Source organism: Tachypleus tridentatus, chromosome 12 (assembly GCF_004210375.1).
Source record: "Tachypleus tridentatus isolate NWPU-2018 chromosome 12, ASM421037v1, whole genome shotgun sequence".
NCBI lineage: Eukaryota > Metazoa > Arthropoda > Merostomata > Xiphosura > Limulidae > Tachypleus > Tachypleus tridentatus.
The window spans coordinates 129,826,956-129,849,819 of record NC_134836.1 but is presented as its reverse complement, the minus strand read 5'-3'; the positions used below and the strand labels follow the sequence as shown (position 1 = coordinate 129,849,819).

General features: G+C 39.3%; 1 protein-coding gene across 5 annotated transcripts in view; it reads left to right on the top strand.

Moving 5' to 3' along the window:
• Window positions 1–22,864, top strand: part of LOC143234680 (dnaJ homolog subfamily B member 6-like) — a 72,288-nt gene that overhangs the window by 4,516 nt on the left and 44,908 nt on the right. For 2 of the 5 annotated variants that reach the window (XM_076472228.1, XM_076472235.1), the window contains exon 2: window positions 19,442–19,506. The exons of the other annotated variants lie outside the window; for them this stretch is intronic. The gene's annotated coding sequence lies outside the window, so the exon portion shown is untranslated. The remainder of the gene's footprint in view (window positions 1–19,441; window positions 19,507–22,864) is intronic. 5 annotated transcript variants of the gene reach the window in all.

Below are 22,864 nucleotides of genomic sequence, written 5' to 3'. Positions count from 1 at the left end.
ATTTTTAATTTTTTAACACAAGTATGTTTCTTTGGTGTTCTGTCAGTTGTTTTACAACCTCAGTGTGCCATGGCTGAAAAAAAATTGGGAAACGCTGCGAATGTTAGTGCCTTAGTTGTCAATTTTCGTACCTAACCTGTGTTTTGAAACATTTTAACTTCAGGGTTGTTTTATATAAGTTGAAGTGATTTCTTTTCATGTACGTCAGATCCATTCCCTTTTGTGACACTAAAAAAATTCTGTTAACGTTTTTTGTTTTCGTTGTAAAGGTATTTCTCTCGACTTTAAAAGAAAGTGTTTAAATACAGCTCGTTTGATTTGGCAAACGTTTAGACTCAAGAAATTGACACCAGGGTATATGTTAATCGCAGACGAACATAGATAGGCCTAACGTTGGCGTACGTATTTTTGCCCTCCTCTAATGCTGATGCAAACGGAAGTTTTGAGTAAGTTTCATTTTTGGATACAAAAATGCTGAAACGTCTGTATCTTTGGTAACTCGGGCTAGAAATACTTAACATATACAGTGTACAAGGTGTTAAAGCCAAGTCTAACTACTTTTCTAAAAATTAAGTGCTGCTTCTCGTCCAAATAAACCGTGTGTTGTTTTGTTTCAGATCTTGATAAATAAACTTTTTATCTTGAGGTTGAAGGTTGACAAACTGCGTTACATTACAATGGAAACAATATCAAAATTGTTTTTTCTTTCATGAAATTAATTTTCCCAATTCAGTGGCAGTTTATAGATACTACAAGTATTCCTTGCATCACGCCTCCTATCTCAGGAAATTCAAGACTTAAGCAAATCAGTTCTTTACTCGATTGTTAGGGGAGCTCGTGATCGTTCATAACCTGTTAGATTTGTCAAACTATTTTTACTGCAGCGACCCCCAAACAGTATGTCATTATTGTTTAAATTATTTTAACATGACAAAATAAACTGTGATATAAATTGGTACATTCAGTATAGATATGCAGTGACTCCTTATTGCTGTTTTAATTGATATACGGGCTGTGTTTTATGAGTTTGTTACACGTCGCCGATAATCATTAAAGGGAACATCCAGATGTGGACAGAATGTTCAATAAAATGTTCGCACGCCTCACTACAACTTGTTCTTGCTCACTGTGCTGATTTGTAACTACTCCTGGCCTATATATCGCCCCCTCGTGTTCCCTTTCTTTACACTGAAAACAACGGAACATTGTTGAAAACACACCCCAGATGTCTGTGTAGGTTGTGCCTACAATGCATTTCAGTATTGATTGGAGAAGTTAAAATGTTAATACTGTTTAACAGACCGGTTGTATGCTCATAAACTATGTTTTAACATTCTACAAAACATTTAAAATATCCGTACAAGAGTTACACTTTAAGGTCAATAGAACAGTTAAAATATTAATACTGTTTAACAGATCAGTTGAATATTCATAAACTATGTTCTAACATTCTATATAAGGTATTTATAATATCCCTACAAGAGCTACACCTTAAGGAGATTGTAGAAATTTTAAAGTGAAAATTTGAGTTTTAGAAACAAGAGCATTAATAATATAACTTAAACCTTTGACCTTCGAGGTTAAACAGTAGTCGCGAAGGTGGAGAGTTGGCGGTTGTGTGGGTTAGGTGGACAGTACTTTACGAAGTCAAACTTGTATCGTGGCTTTAAACTCCTAATGTAGGTCATGTTAAATAATTAGTTATTTATATTCCCTTTGTATGTGTATGTACAGGATGCTTCATGTAAAAATATACATCTTTCAAAGGCCATATGGAAGTATATCTTAGAGCTTTCGAATATGTGGACACCAGGTAAAATCATGTATAGAGAATGCAATGATAATGATACAAGGTAAAAACCACGTGTAACAGATTCTGTTTCAGGGTAAAAACCACGTGCAACAAATTCTGTTTCAGGGTAAAAACCACGTGTACACAGACGACGCGGTGATTTTGATTACACAAAATGCGTCACTTATTAGGAAGCTGAACACATCGTGATGTCATAGTTGGCCTCCTTTAAAAACTATTCTATTTTTGTTAACGGTATCTTTACTACTCGATGTTGTAGTATCTTTTGTAACTGTTCTTTATAGTTATTAACAACATCTCTACTACACGATGTTGTAGTATCTTTTGTAACTGTTTTTTATAGTTATTAACAACATCTCTACTACACGATGTTGTAGTATCTTTTGTAACTGTTTTTTATAGTTATTAACAACATCTCTACTACACGATGTTGTAGTATCTTTTGTAACTGTTTTTTATAGTTATTAACAACATCTCTACTACACGATGTTGTAGTATCTTTTGTAACTGTTTTTTATAGTTATTAACAACATCTCTACTACACGATGTTGTCGTATCTTTTGTAACTGTTCTTTATAGTTATTAACATCTCTACTACACGATTTTGTGGTATCTTTTGTAACTGTTCTTTATAGTTATTAACATCTCTACTACTCGATGTTGTGGTATCTTTTGTAACTGTTCTTTATAGTTATTAACATCTCTACTACACGATGTTGTGGTATCTTTGTAACTGTTCTTTATAGTTATTAACATCTCTACTACTCGATGTTGTAGTATCTTTTGTAACTGTTCTTTATAGTTATTAACATCTCTACTACTCGATGTTGTAGTATCTTTTGTAACTGTTCTTTATAGTTATTAACATCTCTACTACACGATGTTGTAGTATCTTTTGTAACTGTTTTTTATAGTTATTAACAACATCTCTACTACACGATGTTGTAGTATCTTTTGTAACTGTTTTTATAGTTATTAACAACATCTCTACTACACGATGTTGTAGTATCTTTTGTAACTGTTTTTTATAGTTATTAACAACATCTCTACTACACGATGTTGTAGTATCTTTTGTAACTGTTTTTTATAGTTATTAACAACATCTCTACTACACGATGTTGTAGTATCTTTTGTAACTGTTTTTTATAGTTATTAACATCTCTACTACACGATGTTGTAGTATCTTTTGTAACTGTTTTTTATAGTTATTAACAACATCTCTACTACACGATGTTGTAGTATCTTTTGTAACTGTTCTTTATAGTTATTAACAACATCTCTACTACACGATGTTGTAGTATCTTTTGTAACTGTTTTTTATAGTTATTAACAACATCTCTACTACACGATGTTGTAGTATCTTTGTAACTGTTTTTTATAGTTATTAACAACATCTCTACTACACGATGTTGTAGTATCTTTGTAACTGTTTTTATAGTTATTAACAACATCTCTACTACACGATGTTGTAGTATCTTTTGTAACTGTTTTTATAGTTATTAACATCTCTACTACACGATGTTGTAGTATCTTTTGTAACTGTTTTTTATAGTTATTAACAACATCTCTACTACACGATGTTGTAGTATATTTTGTAACTGTTCTTGTTAACAAATATTTAAAAGTTAATACAGAAAAGGGATTTGTTTAAATTGGTGGGTTATATTTTAAATCAACACAAAAGGTTAACAAATTAGTTATTTTTTCTTTGCCCCAGATGTTTTCAAGCTTGACTCGCATATTGGAATCAAACAGGAAATGTGGAGGTAGAATCATGAGAGTTTTAACCTGTCAGAGACAAAGTTGTACCCCTCCCGAACAGAAGCGGACACTTGAAATAAACCTGTTTCACGTGGGCGCATGCCTATGTTACTCCTCCCACTTTACGAGCCGACTTGAATCAGTGACCTTCTCACCATGGTGAAACCCCGAGCAACAAGAAATTGGACGTGTAACGTTTGTGTCGCTACTCCGGGTTTTGGCCTTGAAATAAAAATATGTCTGCTATGACGTAACAGGACGGATCTTACCGTTGGCAGTTATCGCAAAGAGAGAAGAAACCGTCAAAAACACTTATTCAAAGACATATTGTTCAAATCTCTCACCTTCTTTTTCCCTTGTGCCTTAAGGGCGTGAATAATACACGAGGAACCCCTGAGTGTAATAGTCATCAATAAACTGTGAATAAAAGTAGTTAATTTGGATTGTACCTGTCTTGCCATTAAATGATGGGTTGGTGTTATTGTACCTGTCTTGCCATTAAATGATGGGTTGGTGTTATTGTACCTGTCTTGTCATTAAATGATGGGTTGGTGTTATTGTACCTGTCTTGCCATTAAATGATGGGTTGGTGTTATTGTACCTGTCTTGTCATTAAATGATGGGTTGGCGTTATTGTACCTGTCTTGCCATTAAATGATGGGTTGGTGTTATTGTGCCTGTCTTGCCATTAAATGATGGGTTGGTGTTATTGTGCCTGTCTTGCCATTAAATGATGGGTTGGTGTTATTGTGCCTGTCTTGTCGTTAAATAATGGGTTGGCCTTATTGTGCCTGTCTTGTCGTTAAATAATGGGTTGGCCTTATTGTGCCTGTCTTGTCGTTAAATAATGGGTTGGCCTTATTGTGCCTGTCTTGTCGTTAAATAATGGGTTGGCCTTATTGTGCCTGTCTTGTCGTTAAATGATGGGTTGGCGTTTTTGTGCCTGTCTTGTCGTTAAATAATGGGTTGGCGTTATCGTGCCTGTCTTGTCGTTAAATGATGGGTTGGCGTTATCGTGCCTGTCTTGCCATTAAATGATCGGTTGGCGTTATTGTGCCTGTCTTGTCACCTTCGGTGTGGATTCCTGTACGTGGTAAGGAGACCTCCCAGGGAAGGTTCTGTTCTGTCTGGTTACCTTCTCTGGGATCTAAACATCCACCCACGTGTTTGCCGTGCGTGGTGACCCGTGAAGGGGAGGAGAGGATCCTGATGGTTGAAGGGTCCAACCCTAACACACCACTTTGGCCTTGAATTTCTGTAGACGTGCTGACTTTGGGTGGCCTCCTTGGGTCAGTCGGCTGGTCCACTTGGGCTAGAGTCAACCAAGTACCAGTGTTGAAAGTTCTCAACGGGTGTTGTGGACATTGTGTCTGATGCTGGTGTTTGGGTATGGTGCTCACGAAACCCTGGTGTTGCTGCATTGTCCTTGCGTGACATTGTAGTGCGTTCCCTCGAAGGGCTCCATGGTGGGTGGGGTCAGTGGGTACCGAAATTTTTTTTCCTTCAAAAAATTTAAATAAAATTGTAAAAAAACAGTCAATGGGTAAGCGACCACGTCTTGAATACTCAGAACAGCAATCTTCAACATCAGTAACACACGTACCTCATTTTCTTGTATTACATTCTCTTTCGGGAAAACCTTTAGGGCAAATGTCCACTTTTTTTATTCAAAAGGGACTAGAGGGACTTGCTGGCTCTCCAAAGTCAGTAAAGAAACTTCGATCTGGTGACATATTGGTTGAAACATCCACATCCCAACACAGTGAACTCCTCTTGAATTCAAAGGCAATTGGGGATATACCTATTGAGGTTACACCCCATGCTACCTTGAATTCTTCACGAGGAGTTATTGTTGAAAGGGATTTGAAGAACGTTCCCGAGTCAGTGATTCTCGCTGGTCTCTCCACTCAAGGAGTTTCTGCAGTGAGGCGCATCTCCACTCGCAAAGATGGAGTTACACTGCTAACAAATACCCTCGTTTTAACATTTACTTCACCACGTGCACCTGCCACCATCAAGGCAGGTTATCTCATTTGCAGGGTTCGGCCATACATACCAAACCCTCTTTGATGTTTCCAATGTCAGAGATTCGGCCACTCAAAGACATCTTGTCGTGGTTCCCTGACATGTGCTCGTTGTGGAGGCAAGGACCACGATGACTATGACTGTGACATGAACCCACATTGCGTAAACTGCAATGGTTCTCACCCCTCTTACTTTCATTCTTGCCCAAAATGGTTGGAGGAAAAAGAGTTGCAGCGTTTGAAAATGACACATAACATTAGTTATCCTGAGGCTCGGAAATTGCTGTCCACAACTCCATTTCGGACATATGATGCTGCACTTCATTCCACAACTATAGTAGGAGTGCAGACAGATCTCTGTGCCTCCAAGAGAATCGTTTTCAAAACAAATGAAAAGCCTTTTCACCTCCGTGGTTAAAAAGATTGATGAATCGACTTCCACACCCATCTCTGTTCCTCCCATACCTTCCAACAAACCTCAAGATCCACGTCCTTCAGTTTCAAATACAGGCATTTCTTCTGATACATCTTTTTCTCCCACCACAAGAGACAAAACAATTATTCGTTCGCGTCCTCAGTCACTGGATTCCCCTTCCAATAACAATAACCTGCCCACCCGACCCAGAGCAGGATCCATGGAGGTTGATAGACCTCCTCCGACTAAAGACAGTAAAGAAAAAAGACGTGGTCGTAAACCGAAGGGTTCTCCAGCCACTTCACCTACCCGTTCTTAAAAATGGCCACCTTGATACAATGGAACTGTCGAAGTTTACGTTCTAATCTGGATGATATCAAAACGCTGATTGCTTCCTAACATCCTGTTTGTCTTTCTTTACAAGAAACATTTCTCAAAACTGCTGATACTGTCTCCATTCGGTAGTGTTCTCTGTACAGAAATGACAGGTTGTGTGATGGTCGAGTACATGGAGGGGTGGCACTGTTGGTTGATCAACACGTGCTCACCCTGTCTTTGTCACTCAACACACCCTTGGAGGCTGTAGCCACCCGTGTTTCCTTGGGTCATACCATCACTGTTTGTTCTCTGTACCTGTTCCCTGGAGAGACATATGATCAATCAGATCTTGATGCTCTCATTGAACAATTTCCATCTCCATTTCTAATCCTAGGGGATTTTAATGGACATCATCCCCTCTGGGGAAGTGCTATTATTGATGGGAGGGGCCGATCTGTAGAGCGGATGCTCTCTGATCACAATCTTTCTCTTTTCAATACTGGTTTTTCCACTTACTTTCATGCACCTAGTCAGTCCTTTACCGCTATTGATCTCTCAGTTTGCTCCCCTTTATTATTATCCCATTTTTCATGGAGGGTTGACAGTAATCCACTAGGCAGTGATCATTTTCCGATCCTTTTGAGAGAGACTGCCCGTGGTCGATGCCATCCTACCCGCGTGCCCCGGTGGAAGCTGGATCAGGCAGACTGGTCCACTTTCACTGCTCTCGCAGAACTTGATCCTGTCATCATAAATCAGCCATCAATAGACGACTGTGTAGCAGCGCTAACTGACTGTATTACACACGCAGCTGCTCAGTGTATTCCTAAAACCTCGACACGTTTTCCACGATATCCTCGTCCATGGTGGAATCCTGCTTGCCACTTAGCACGGAAGGCTCAAAAGCGGGCCTGGGATACTTTTCGTAGATATCCCACACTTTCAAACCGGGTTGCTTTCCAACGGGCCCGTGCACATGCTAGGTGGGTAAGACTTCAAAGCCAGAAGGAATCTTGGATTAAGTTCACAACCAGCATATCTTCTACCACCAGTTCCAAGATCATATGGGACAGGATTCGAAAGGTTAATGGGCACTACAATTCTGTCCCCCCTCTCGATCTTACTCTCTGATGATCAGGAGATGACTGATGTTTGGAACATCGCTAACACTCTAGGTGAAAGCTTTTGCCGGGTATCTAGCACTTCTGCTTGTTCCTCCACCTTCCTGGCCATCAAGACTCGGGCAGAGCGATCACCTCTTTCCTTTCGAACTGACTGTTTCTTTGACTATAATTGTCCCTTTACCCTGGTGGAACTAAAAATGGCCCTTCATCGGTCTGCCAGTACGTCTGTTGGACCTGATGATATTCATTATGACATGCTGCACCATCTATCTCCTGCTTCTCTTGAAGTCCTTCTGATTGTTTTCAACTGGATCTAGCAGGAGAATGTTTTTCCTGATGCCTGGCGCCAGGCTATTATTTTACCTTTCTCTAAGCCAGGGAAAGATCCCAAGATTTCTTCAAACTACCATCCAATTGCTTTGACGAGCTGTCTCTGTAAGACATTAGAAAGGATGGTTAATGCTCGTTTTGTTTGGTTCCTTGAATCAAACAACCTCCTCTCGCCCACCCAGTGTGGGTTCCGTCGACAGCACTCCACCACAGACCACCTAATTCGTCTTGAAACATCTATCAGAGAAGCCTTTCTCAACCGCCAACATCTTGTATCAATATTCTTTGACATAGATTAGGCTTACGACACAACATGGAGGTATGGCGTTTTGCGAGACCTCCATACATATGGGTTACGTGGCCATCTACCCATGTTTATTAAAAAAATTTTAATGGACAGGAGATTCCAAGTTCGTGTGGGTTCGACACTATCCCGTTCTTTTGGGCAGGAACTTGGAGTCCCTCAAGGCTGTGTATTGAGTGTTACACTCTTCAGTATAAAGATAAATGCCATCACTGAACAACTTCCTCTCACTGTTGCGAATGGGCTGTATGTCGACGACTTTTTACATCTCATGTCAGTCGTCAAACATGAGATATATTGAGTGGCAACTACAAACCGCCCTCAATTATGTACGGAAGTGGACTCTGGCGAACGGCTTTAATTTCTCTCTCCCCAAAACTGTATGCATGCACTTTTGCCGTCGACGGGGTATTCACCCTGATCCTGAACTTCATATCGGTGAAGTTTTGCTGCCAGTGGTCCTGGAGACAAAGTTCTTGGGGCTTATCTTTGATCGTAAACTGACCTTTATACCACACTTAAAACAGCTTCGGGTCAAATGCACAAGAGCACTGAACATCCTCCGTGTTCTCTCTTCTACCAGTTGGGGGCAGATCGCTGTTCAATGTTAAAGGTATATCGTGCTCTTATTAGATCGAAACTCGATTATGGATCAATGGTCTATGGCTCTGCCAGACTCTCGGCCTTAAAGATGCTGGACCCCATTCATCACCAAGGACTTCGACTCTGCACTGGGGCTTTCCGTACCTCTCCAGTTCAAAGTATATACATTGAATCTCATGAACCTTCTCTACACCTTCGCCGTTTGCAACTATCTTTACAATATACTTCGAAACTTCATTCCTTACCAAAGCATCCCACCTGGAAATGTGTTTTCCTTCCTCGGTGGGCAGTACTTTTTTCAGAACAGACGATTTGTCATTGCTCCATTTGGCCTTCACATCTGGGCACAATTGGATGAATTGGGTCTGTTCTTGGATAACATTGCAGATTCCACAGGTTGGCCCATCCCACCATGGCTTATTACAACCCCCAAATGTGACCTTTCTTTCAGTCACCTAAAAAAGGCAGATACTCCAGATTGGAAGTACCGTCTTTTATTCAATGAATATCTTTCAAACAATCATTCAGTTCCCATTTATACAGATGGTTCCAAATCAGGTAATTCAGTGGGCTCTGCTATGGTTTGCTATGGGTCAGTAGTTGCGTGCAGAATCCCTTCTACAGCTTCTGTGTTCACTGCTGAACTGTATGCCATATCTCTTGCCCTGGATCATATTGCAGCTGAGCAGTACTCCAACTGCACTATTTATACTGATTCGCTTAGTTCTATACTTGCCTTGGAATCGCTACACGTTAGCTCACATCCTATTCTTGCTGATATTCGAAACCGACTGGCCCATTTCTCATTAGCAGCTACTTCAATCCAGTTTTTCTGGATACCAGACCATGTTGGTATTCGCGGGAACGAGCTTGCAGACATGGCAGCTAAATATGTCTGCTTCAGCACCATCACTCCTATGCCAATTCCGTACATGAACTATGGTCTTGTATTCAAGGCTCGGCTCCGTGCCAGCTGGCAGTCCACTTGGAGTGAGCAACGCGACAATAAGCTTTTTCACATAAAACCTTATATTAGGCTTTGGCCATCTAGCTTCCGTAAAGTTCGGAAGGAGGAAGTTGTTCTCACTAGGCTACGCATTGGTCACAGTTTTTTAACTCATCATTTTCTTTTATCTGGAACTGATGCACCAATGTGTAGTTTGTGTAACACTCAAATCACTATCAGCCACGTTTTACTTTCTTGCCATCGTTACAATTCTCAACGACGGCAATATTTTAAACATATTTTTTCCCAGGGTCAGTCTATAACATTGGACAGAGTTATTGGTGATGGTGACTCTGTCCACCTTGATAATGTTTTTAATTTTTTAATGACCATTAATCTTTTTAATCTCCTTTAAGTGTTGCATATTTATTCATTACACCTTTTTAATTGTGGTTTCTTTTTTACAGTTTTAATCTCTCTTCTTCAATTTGACATTGGACAATGGCCAGAACATTAAATAACTCGACACCAGGACTGGAAAGGCCAACTTCAGGTGACTAACGCTACTGTTTGAACTATCCGTTTGAACTACTCGTTAGTCGTCCTGGCGAGTTGTTATTATACTTTTGCTGCATATCATTTCACACTTTTGCTACTTAACTTTTTAGTACTTGCCATATTGACTCATAACCCAGAACCAGGAATGGAAAGACCAACTTCAGGTGACTGACGGTGGTTTTTATACTTACCTGTTAGTCTTCCTGGCGGGTTATGATCATTACCATTTTTCTACAGGTAGTTCTTTACAACTTTGTTGACTGGATGTCAACATTGGTTTTTACGCCATTTTCTGTTTTAATTGCCGGTTTGCTTTTATCTTCAATTACTTTTACAAATTTTACTCCATTTACTTGACTTTTATCTTTTTATTGGACATTTGGCTACTCATTATTACGATTTTGCAGAGTGTCTTTTAAAACTTTTATTCTTTTACATTTTGATAATAGCTGCTTTGACACACAACCCGGAACCAGGACTGGAAAGACCAACTTCAGGTGATTGACGGTGGTTCTTGAACTTACCTGTTAGTCTTCCTGGCGGGTTATGATCATTACCTTTTTGCTAGAGTAAATACCTTACAACTTCTTATACTCTGCCTTCTATGTAGACTAGGTGTCAACATTGGTTTTATACTTTTTTGTTTTACCTTTATTTCCATTTATGTCTATTACTACATTTATTTTTTACATTTTTACCGATTGTCTGGCGCAGATAGCCTCGCTGCTTTGTGCCGTAAAACACTAAATCAATCAATCAATCAATCAATCAATCAATGATTTGACAAGTTGTCTCTGTAAGACCTTAGAAAGGATGGTTAATGCTCGTCTTGTTTGGTTCCTCGAATCAAACAACCTCCTCTCGCCCACCCAGTGTGGGTTCCGACGACAACACTCCACCACAGACCACCTAATTTGACTTGAAACATCAATTAGAGAAGTCTTTCTCAAACGCCAACATCTTGTATCAATATCCTTTGACATTGAGAAGGCTTATGACACAACATGGAGGTATGGCATTTTGCGAGTTACGTGGCCATTTACCCTTGTTTATTAAAAAAAAATTTAATGGACAGGATAATTCCAAGTTCGTGTGGGTTCGACACTTTTCCGTTCTTTTGTACAGGAACTTGGAGTCCCTCAGGGCTGTGTTTTGAGTGTCACACTTTTCAGTATAAAGATAAATGCCATCACTGAACAACTCCCTCTCACTATTGCGAATGGGCTGTATGTCGACGACTTTCACATCTCATGTCAGTCGTCGAACATGAGATATATTGAGCGGCAACTACCAACTGCCCTCAATCGCGTAGTGAAGTGGACTAAGGCGAACAGCTTTAATTTCTCTCTCTAAAACCGTTTGCATGCACTTTTGCCGTCAACGGGGTATTCACCCTGATCCTGAACTTCATATCAATGAAGTCTCACTGCCAGTGGTCCCTGAGACCAAGTTCTTGGGGCTTATCTTTGACCGTAAGCTGACCTTTATACCACACTTAAAGCAGCTTCGGGTCAAAAGCACTGAACATCCTCCGTGTCCTCTCTACTACCAGTTGGGGAGCAGATCGATATTATATGTTAAAGGTATATCGTGCTGTTATTCGATCAAAACCCGACTATGGATCAATGGTCTATGGCTCTGCCAGACCCTCGGCCTTAAAGATGCTGGACCCCATTCATCACAAAGGACTTCGATTCTGCACTGGGGCTTTCCGTGCCTCTCCAGTTCAAAGTTTGTACGTTGAATCTCATGAACCTTCTCTGCACCTTTGCCATTTGCAACTATCTTTACTATATTCTTCAAAACTTTGTTCCTTACCAAAGCATCCCACCTGGGGATGTGTTTTCCTTCCTCAGTGGGCCATACCTTTTCAGAACAGATGATCTGCCATTGCTCCATTTGGCCTTCGCATCCGGGAGCAATTGGATGAATTGGGTCTGTCCTTGGATAACATTGCAGATTCCATAGGTCAGCCCATCCCACCATGGCTTACAGCCCCCAAATGTGACCTTTCTTTCAGCCATCTGAAAAGGACAGATACTTCAGATAGGAAGTACCGTCTTTCATTTAATGAACATCTTTCAAACAATCATTCCGTTCACATTTATACAGATGGTTCGATATCAGGTAATTCAGTGGGCTCTGCTATGGTTTGCTGCGGTTCGGTGGTTGCACGCAGAATCCCCTCTACAGCTTCTGTGTTCACTGCTGAACTGTATGCCATATCTCTTGCCCTGGATCATATTGAAGCTGAGCAGTACTCCAACTGCACTATTTATACTGATTTGCTTAGTTCTATACTTGACTTGGAATCGCTACATGTTGGCTCACACCCTGTTCTCGCTGATATTCAAAACCGACTGGCCCATTTCTCATTAACAGCTACTTCTATTCAGTTTTTCTTGATACCAGGCCATGTTGGTATTCGCGGGAACGAGCTTGCAGACATGGCAGCTAAATCTGTCTGCTCCAGCACCATCACCACTGTGCCTATTCCGTACATGAACTATGGTCTTGTATTCAAGGCTCGGACCCGTGCCAGCTGGCAGTCCACTTGGAGTGAGCAACGCGACAATAAGCTTTTTCACATAAAACCTTATATTGGGCTTTGGCCATCTAGCTTTCGTAAGGTCCGGAAGGAGGAAGTTGTTGTAACTAGATTATCCATTGGTCACAGTTTTTTAACTCGTCGTTTTCTTTTATCTGGAACTGATGCACCAGTGTGTAGTTTGTGTAACACTCAGATCACAGTAAGCCACATTTTACTTTCTTGTCATCATTGTGATTCACAACGACGGCACCATTTTAAACATGTTTTTTCCAGGGTTTATCTGTAACATTAGACAGTGTTATTGGTGATGGTGATACTGTCCACCTTGATAAGGTTTTTAGTTATTTAATGGTCATTAATCTTTTTAATCTCATTTAAGTGTTGAATGTTTGTTCATTACACCTTTTTAATTGTGGTTCCCTTTTCACAGTTTCATTCTCTCTAGTTCAATTTGACATTGGACAATGGCCAGGACATTAAATAACTCGACACCAGGACTGGAAAGGCCAACTTCAGGTGACTAACGCTGCTGTTTGAACTATCCGTTTGAACCACTCATTAGTCGTCCTGGCGAGTTGTTATTGCACTTTTGCTGCATGTCATTTAACACTTTTATTACTTTACATTTTAGTACTGGCCACAATGACACATAACTCGGAACCAGGACTGGAAAGACCAACTTCAGGTGACTGACGGTGGTTCTTATACTTACCTGTTAGTCTTCCTGGCGGGTTATGATCATTACCATTTTGCTAGAGAAAGCCCTTTACAACTTTGTAGACTGGACGTTTGGCGCAGATAGCCTAGCTGCTTTGTGCCATGAAACACTAAATCAATCAATCAACCTGTCTTGTCATTAAATGATGGGTTGGCGTCATTGTGCCTGTCTTGCCATTAAATGATGGGTTGGCGTCATTGTGCCTGTGCCTATTAAATAATAGGTTGTGATAGTGTCTTAATTGTTAAATGTTACAGCCAACTAGACTTCTTTAAAACTATGGTTGGTCTTCAAATGATTATTTCCAGAATTATCTGGTATTTATATATTGATGTAATACAGTAATAAATTAGTTATGTTATTTCTCTATAAGATATTATATATAATATATTTTTCATATATTAAGTCTGTTGATTTCCAACTGAACCGTACAATACTAAGGATTCTCTGGTACATGTTCTTAGCCTAGTTTTCAGTTAAACCGCCATTGGGCGATGCTTTTCTGTGTTGTTGTTTGAATGACGTTGTTGTGTTGTGCCGTACCTTGAGGCAGCTTGGTAATTATTGAGATTTTAGTTAAACATCGTTGTAAATATAGTTATTAAACAATATTTACAGCTTTACTAACTGGTATAATTGTTAACATGGTCAACCTAACTTAATGTTCCAGAGGTCACGTGTACCATCTTCTATAAAACTCATTTAATCTTGTATCAAAACGTAGTTTATATATAAAAATCAGTAATTAATACGTGTAAGAGATGTCAAATGGTATCTTCTGTAAAAGTAATATGTACGCGTATTCTCAAATATTTCTAAACATTTTAGTTACAAACTATAACTGAAAGACCAATTTTTAAAACTGCATAACCCATTCTATGTTGTATCTCTATTCTCAAGATATTTTTCAGTTTGTACAAAGAACACCACTGATAATAGACTGAAGTGATTATTACGTCACAAGGATCTGTACCAATCCGCCAAGTAACCACACAGCCGAGAAGAGTTGTTCCCTATATAAAAAACAAACGTTTTTATTTTTTTACAATATACGTTAAAGATTTTTACCACAGTTCGAAGCTCTTATTATTGTTTCTTTATCAAACCTTGGTGTTTTTTGAGGGACGATTTTCTAAAGCGAAAATTTGTGTTTGACTTCAATTTTATTGGCTTTACGTGTTGTGTTTGTCACATGCAAATTTTACATTTATTGGATGGAGCCCGAACAGTGAAATCATCCCGGTGTATGGTCTGGTCAAACTTAGCTTATGTGACCCCAGTTGGTCAGGTCTTCCCGTAATTATGTCGTCACAAAAAAAGTTAAAGTTAAACATCTTTTTTCTTTTCCCCCTGTGTTCTGTAATTCAAAGGTTACGAAAGCACTGGGTCTTGTTGAAATTCATGACCACCCACGGGTTATACTCGTATGATGCGAGTTACATCCTCGTTATGTGGCTGAAACTTTATCTTTTCTTGTTTTTACAAGCATCTTCTCCTGTTTCCAGATTCTAACGAGGCTGGAACTATGTTTTGTAGAACATAGTAACTGGACCGTCATGTTTTGTAGAATGTAGTAAATGACTATCTTTGTCTGCTCTATCTGTTTTTTAATCAATAGCTCTTTTTACAATGCTAGATTTACAAGAAGGCACTTCGTGATGTATTTCTTGATATTAACTTGTAATCCTAACATGTACTGCGTATAATTTGAGCGCTTTTGAAAGATGGACTTTTCTTCAGTTTATCCCTGAAGAAGAAAGATCCACCTTTCGAAAGTGCTCGGGTTATAGTGTTTCTATTTCATTTTTATCAATACTTCTTGGACCTGTTTTTATATCATCATGAATGTGCTGCGTATATATGTATAGAAAAAAAACTGTCAGGCTTGGTCTGGCTGACAAATAGTGCTACAAGTGTCGTGAGCCTTTCCTTACCATTACTGTGAGTCGTTGCACGTGAACAGTTCGTCTGGTGCAAAGTTCTTCACGAAACGTTTAACGTCACTTATTGTACTTTGCTGCCGACATCTTTGTTCAGTCAATTCCTAATTTGTGGACCGTAACTTGAAACGACTGCCGAACTCTTTTAATTATTCATTCGATTAATTACCAGCTTAAAGTCCGTGTTTTCAGATCTTCAGAGCATCTTGTGTGGACGGAAAGCCCTGCTGTATAGACCTTGTGCTGATAAGAAGGTTGTCACACAATGCCCGCCTTTGTTCTTCTAGTAGGCCTCATTAACTTACAGCCCACAAATGTGTAAACTATAATAAAATAACTGTTATGTGAACTCAAGTAGATCGTATTTGCTAAGGTCTTAAGGTTATCCATCACTGACCATGCGGTCTTCTACCCCTTTGAGTCACGGGTTTTTAAGGTGAATAACCTAAGTGTTGTTTTGTTAATACTTGTTATGACGTGTTCTAGTGTGGTGTTTCTACTTTTTATAAGTATTGGTCTAATGAAACGTAGAGACGTCTTTAGTTGTTGGTAACTATTACATGTCTAATAAGACCCGGCATGGCCAGGTGGTTAAGGCACTCGTAATCTGAGGGTCGCGGGTTCGAATCCCCGTCACACTAAACATGTTCGCCCTTTCAGCGTGGGGTGTTATAATGTGACGGTCAGTCACATTCGTTGGTAAAAGAGTAGCCCAAGAGTTGGCGGTGAGTGGTGATGACTAGCTGCCTTTCCTCTAATCTTACACTGCTAAATTAGGGATGGCTAACGTAGATAGCCCTCGTGTAGCTTTGCGCGCAATTCAAAAACCAACATGTCTAATATTTAACATAGAATTGGTATGTGCGTGTGTTTTAAAGATTAGGGGCTGTCCAAAATTCGTGTGAAAACAAAATAAATTTTGTTTAACAGTTTCACTGCTCAGGCCTTGCGAATAACGTGCTGAGCTAATCTTCACGTCATACTAATTATTGTATGTGTCAGTAGAACTAGAAGAATATATTATTAGGGTTTATTCCTGTCGTGCTAAAAGTTACAACAGATGAAATAAAACATCTTAAACGAGAGTCATAGCATCTGAAGCGTCTGACTGTTAACGAGAAACAAAATACACTACATGGCCAAAAGTATGTGGACACTCTTTTAATTAATGAGTTCGGCTATTTCAGCCACATTCATTGCTAACAGGTGCATAAAATCAATCATACAGCCATGTAATCTCCATAAACAAACATTGACAGTAGAATGGGTCGAACTGAAGAGCTCAGTGACTTTCAACATGGCACTGTAATAAGATGCTACCTTTCCAACAAGTCAGTTCGTCAAGTTTCTGCTCTGCTAGAGCTGCCCCGGTCAACTGTAAGTGTTGTTATTGTGAAGTGGAAACGTCTTGGAGCAACAACAGCTCAGCCACGAAGCGGTAGGCCGCACAAGCTCGCAGAACGGGACCGCCGAGTGCTGAAGCGCGTAAAAATCGTCTGTCCACAGTTGCAACACTCCGAGTTCCAAACTGGGAGCAACGTCACCACAAGAACTGTTCGTCAGGAGTTCCATGAAATTCGTTTCTATGGCCGAGCAGCCACACACAAGATCACCATGTGCTTTAGTTCTAGTGAATGTAAACTTTAATACTACAGCATACAATGATATTCTAGAGAATTGTGTGCTTCCAACTTTATGACAACAGTTTGGGGAAAATTCTTTTTTGTTTCAGTATGACAATACCCCTGTGTACAAAGCGAGGTCCATAAAGACATGGTTTGCCGAGGTTGGTGTGGAATAACTTGACTGACCTGCACGGAGCCCTAACCTCAACCCCATTGAACACCTTTGGGATTAATTGGAATGCCAACTGCGAGCCAGTTCTTCACTGCCAACATCAGAAGAGTGGAGGTTGTTATAGCAGTAAAGGGGGACTAACTCCATATTGATGCCCATGATTTTAGAATGAGATGTTCAACAAGTACATATGGCTGTGACGGTCGAGTGTCCACATAATTTTGTCATGTAGTGTATGTGAATTAAGGCATTTGAATAATTTAGTTATTAAATCAAACTGTGTAAACAAAACAAAAAAAAATGAATAGAGACCTCTGAGTCGTTTAACTATTCAATTAACTGTGTGAAAACATGAACTGATTGATACTTCTGAATCGTTCAACTATTTAACTAATCGTAATAAAAATTAAATTCATACCTCTGATTTGTTTAACTAAACTGCTCAAAAAATTAAAGGAACAAGTACGTTTTCTTATATGATTTATCTCAGTGTTCTAAATGTGATAATATTTTTATTTTTTAGATGATTTGCCTCATTTCAGCTCCATCTGTATCTGTTTTTAATGTGTGATGAACGGTAAAACATGGAGAAAAAAGTTTAAAATGACCATTATCACCAAAACTGATATCCCATATGAAGCAATACTTTAAACAGTTTACATGCGTTTATTTAAGAAATATTTGAAACATTCAATATCCAGTGTGACCTCCACAAGCTGTGACACACTTCTCACACACTTCGAATCAGTCTATCGATGTTATCTTGGGGTATGGCAGCCCACTAGTCTACCAGGGCTTGTCGGAGTTCCTATACATTCTGAGGAGGATACTGGCGTCCACTAACACTCCTCCACAACATATCCCAACAATGTTCAGTCGGATTTAAATCTGAAGATCTGGCGGAACGCGCAAAAGTCTATTCCTTCCTCATCAAGGAAGTCCATACACAGTCTGGCGACGTGGGCTTGCGCGTTAACCTGCATGAAAATGAACTCATCGCCAAAGGACCCAAAATAGGTTCCAGAGTTTCATCTTTGTATCGTCGTGCGTTCAGAGCACCCCTGTCAAGTATGAGTAAGACCGTGCGGCCACCCAAGCATATGCCTGCCCAGACCATTACAGAACCTCCTCCATAAGCGTCGACTTGCACAATGTTACAGCGGAAAATCACTCTCCTTAGCGTCTTCACACTCTCGAACGTCTATCATCATCTGTCCACAGCACGGTGACCCATTGACGAGGTTCCTAGTCCAGGTGCTAACGAGCAAACTCCAACCTGGCTGCACGGTCAGTGCTGTCAGAATTACGCCTCTTGCAGGCCGTCTCGCCCTAAGGCGTCCTTCGTGCAGACGACTTTGACTATTTTGGGTCGACACACGGGCTCTAGTGGAATGCTGAAGGTGTCACCATCCTTTGGATCTGGTTATCCTCCAGCATCTGGACCGCCCTGTCCACTTCGTTTTGATTCAGATGGCGCCTGATTGCTTGGGTACACAAGGTGAAGGTAAACACTGACCAAACGATCCTTAAAAAATCCATGTTGGTGTGTGTTTCGAGAATTAATGAGGAATGCCTAGTTCCACGTAACAACCGTGGGTACCATGAGTTGTACTCTGAGTGAGATGCGTTTCGTTTGAGTTGCTTCAAACTTCACTCGCAAGCTTAACATACACCTGTAGAGGAACGGATATGTTTTTCATACATACTGAAATATAATTATATAATGTACTGAAATACGTTCTTGTTCCTTTAATTTTTAGCAGTATATTTAACCAACTGTGTAAAAACATGAACTGATAGATCTGAACAATAGGCCCGGCATGGCCAGGTGGACTAAAGCGTTTGACTTGTAATCCGAGGGTCGCGAGTTTGAATCCTGGTCGCACCAAACATGCTCGCCCTTTCAGCCGTGGGGGCGTTATAATGTGACGGTCAATCCCACTATTCGTGGTAAAAGAGTAACCCAAAAGTTGGCAGTGAGTGGTAATGACCAGCTGCCTTCCCTCTAGTCTTACACTGCTAAATTAGGGAGCGCTAGCGCAGACAGCCCTTAAGTGGCTTTGCGTGAAATGTAAAATAACAACTAAAACTTGATATATCTTGTTTTTTGTGAAACGCTTCTTCACTTTAAACTAGCTTGCGTCGTTGTGACTATTTTAACCATATTAAAACGTAACGTGTTTCTTTGTTTACTTAAAATTAAGATTTTTCAACAGTATTTCTTTTATACTGTTTTCAGATGTACCTCCACATAGTATCCTGGATATTAGAACAGTGACATCTGTGGAGGTTTTATTTGCTAAGGTGAGGTTCTTGGTGTGGGTGTCTTGCTTGTTTAGAAATATTACACAATTATTAGACAGAATTCCAGTTAAAGCATGTTCATTAAACAATCGAGACTCTTTGTTTGAATTCTCAGCATCAAACTTTGACAAATTTCTATGAACTACAGCCTACATTTTGTAGTTGAGATTAGCCACTCATATCCAGAAACGAAAGTAAACCATGTTTGACTTAATGTCACCAAATAATGTAATTCATTGTTGAAAGTCAGCATTGTATATCGTCACTGTTCTGTATTTAATTTTTCAGCCAGTATCGTTTGTCGTCACTGTTCTGTATTATTTAATTTCCCAATCACCATTGTTTGTCGTCACTGTTCTGTATTATTTAATTTCCCAATCACCATTGTTAGTCGTCACTGTTCTGTATTATTTAATTTCCCAATCACCATTGTTAGTCGTCACTGTTCTGTATTATTTAATTTCCCAATCACCATTGTTAGTCGTCACTGTTCTGTGTTATTTAATTTCCCAATCACCATTGTTTGTCGTCACTGTTCTGTGTTATTTAATTTCCCAATCACCATTGTTTGTCGTCACTGTTCTGTGTTATTTAATTTCCCAATCACCATTGTTTGTCGTCACTGTTCTGTGTTATCTAATTTCCCACTCGCTATTGTTTGGGCATTATAATGTAATGTCCGTGCCACTACTTGTTGGTAAAAGTGCGGCACAAAGGTTAGCGGTGGGTGGTGATCACTAGCTGCCTTCCGTCTAGTCCTTCACTGCTAATTTGTGGTCGACTAGCTCACATAACCCTCGTGTAGCTTTGCGAGAAAGTCAAAACAAACAAACTCGTTAATAAAATATCCAACGTTTCACTAAAATACGAATTGTAACTGACAAGTTTAAAGTTAATTACACTGGACAACAATTTTTTGAAAAGTTTTTGTTGGTTGTGACAGGTTCCTGGTGGGTTTGTACAAATATGGTTTTGGTTTTGCTTCATCACGTAGGAACTCTGAAAAATGGACTGTTAACTGTTTACGGGCAATAACGTATTTAATTGCGTTTATGTTTCTAATACGCTATTAAGTTCAACATAATTGTTTTGCTCCTGATTTACGTTTGTATTCAATGTCCGGTGCATCACGTTGCAGTGTCCAACAGTATTCTGCAAGCATTGACGGATTCCAGTTGCCCTGATATCGTTTTGCCATTGAAGCAAAACTGAAGATTTCGATTAAACGGTACGTGATGAGTAAATCTGGATGTGATTTTCGTGATCAGCAGCCAAACATCTATAAGGAACACCCAACAGTGTTCAAGAAGCAAAAACTTTGTTGGGCAGTGTTATTGTTAGTGACCTGTCGACGTGTGTTTGTTTTGACAGCTTTACCTCTTCTATGACTCACGGAATTGTTAAAATAAGTTGTTTTGGTGGATCACTTCTAAACCTTAACTTCTCATACGAAGAAATATAAAAACATTTGATTAGTATCAGTATTTCAGAAATAGGTGCATAATATTATAGAACCATGGATAAATTAAATATTAAAATCTAAATTAAAACATGTTTTCTTTTCTCTAAGTGTTATGACTTGTCAATGATTTCGTGGACAAAACTTGAAAATTAACAATATAAATTGTTTTAAATTTAGAAACTTTATTTTCCAGTTGCTGAAGGCTTGGACTTTAAATCATCACTTCTTAAATATCAGGAAGATTTTCTCTAATCTAAAGAAATTTTCAACTTGTACAAATTTGTAGAATAAAGTTAATTATTACGTAGTTATTTAGTTTTGGTACTTTTCACACACCATTCATTTCACTAAAATTAATATTCGTTTTCCCAGTCAGTGGAGTTTGACAGTTTGTGTTTACCTGGTATCGTAAAAATCCACTTATAACAAGTTAAACGTTTTTGTTGTTCGTAGCTAAAGAAGTTCTTTTGGTGACTTTTGGAAATATTGTAAGCTATATTTTCAAGTTTTGAATTCATGTCTTAGCTAAATAGGATGTGATGTTAAGATAGAAAATTTATGGTAGTTCTATAATGATGTCATGAAATTCTTATGGCTTCGACAAATATATATACAGAACTGAGACATCAGATATAAATACAAGAATGAGTGAAATATTGTAAGGAACTGTAGTTTAAATCCAGTATGGAATAAGAAGTCCAAGAGGATAGAAATGTGAGGAATGAACAGCTGTTGTGTGGCCTGTACAGGTGGAAATGTGAGGAATTGAACAGCTGTTGTGTGGCCTGTACAGGTGGAAATGTGAGGAATTGAACAGCTGTTGTGTGGCCTGTACAGTTTGAAAATTGAACAGCTGTTGTTAAGCCAAGGAGACAACGTGTCTCAAAACCCATCCAGATCACAGGACAATAGAACTAACCAGAAGTAGCTGGATTTATGGGGTGAGGTTTACTGGAAATATTCCATACATGAGATAATGAGTTCATTCACAAGCCCTTCAGTTTATTATTGGAATACCTTGCAAAATGTTCATCAACTGGCAGTGAAACTGTTCCCAGAAGTGAATTAAGAAGATTACGTGAATGTTAAATGTGAATAAGAGATCCAGCAAGAAGTTATCAGTTACTATAAAATGCTTCTCATAGTGTGTGTGTGTGTGTGAGTTATTGACATTAAAGAACATTGCGTTCTAACTTTATGTGGAGACATGGATGCGAGTTTAGGCCAGCTTCAAATAGTTTCAGAATTTATGACCAGGAACTCCATGTGTATTACATGACATTTCTACATCAGAGGTTGAACTATAAGCAAAAACAGGTATGGTAATCATTGCAACACCAATAAATGATGTAACCGGAGTTATCAGCAGTAAATCTACATGTAGTGATGGTGCATGGTGGAACCAAATACTCCACTATTCTTTGACGATTGGAAGAGTTGGAGTGGATGTGAAGAGACGTTGTACATGATTTTACCCATGAAGGACTTTAAATAAGCTTGTAAGAAAATGAGAAGTTGTCATCATGATGTTGCTCTCGGGTGTACAATCCACGCCAACAGAAAGAACGAACTAGAAAGTTAAGTAGGTGCTGGCAATTTCCATATAGTGTACTGTAAAGAACCATTGATGTGGTTTACAGGGAGGATATGTGACCCAGCCCAAGGTCGTATACTGTGTGGTTATCTTTGGAAATATGTTGATGAGAGAACTGCCAACTGGGTTTCTCCAGAGAAGAAACTTCAATATAAATTCAACCTGCTAAAGATCTCAGTATACCTGTTAAGACCACTTCCAGCGAGGATGGAGTTAGCAGTATATTCACTCAATCATCTAACCAGAAAGAATACCTCCAGCAATATGATAAACAAGAGGCCACTCCATCTGTATGTCATTGG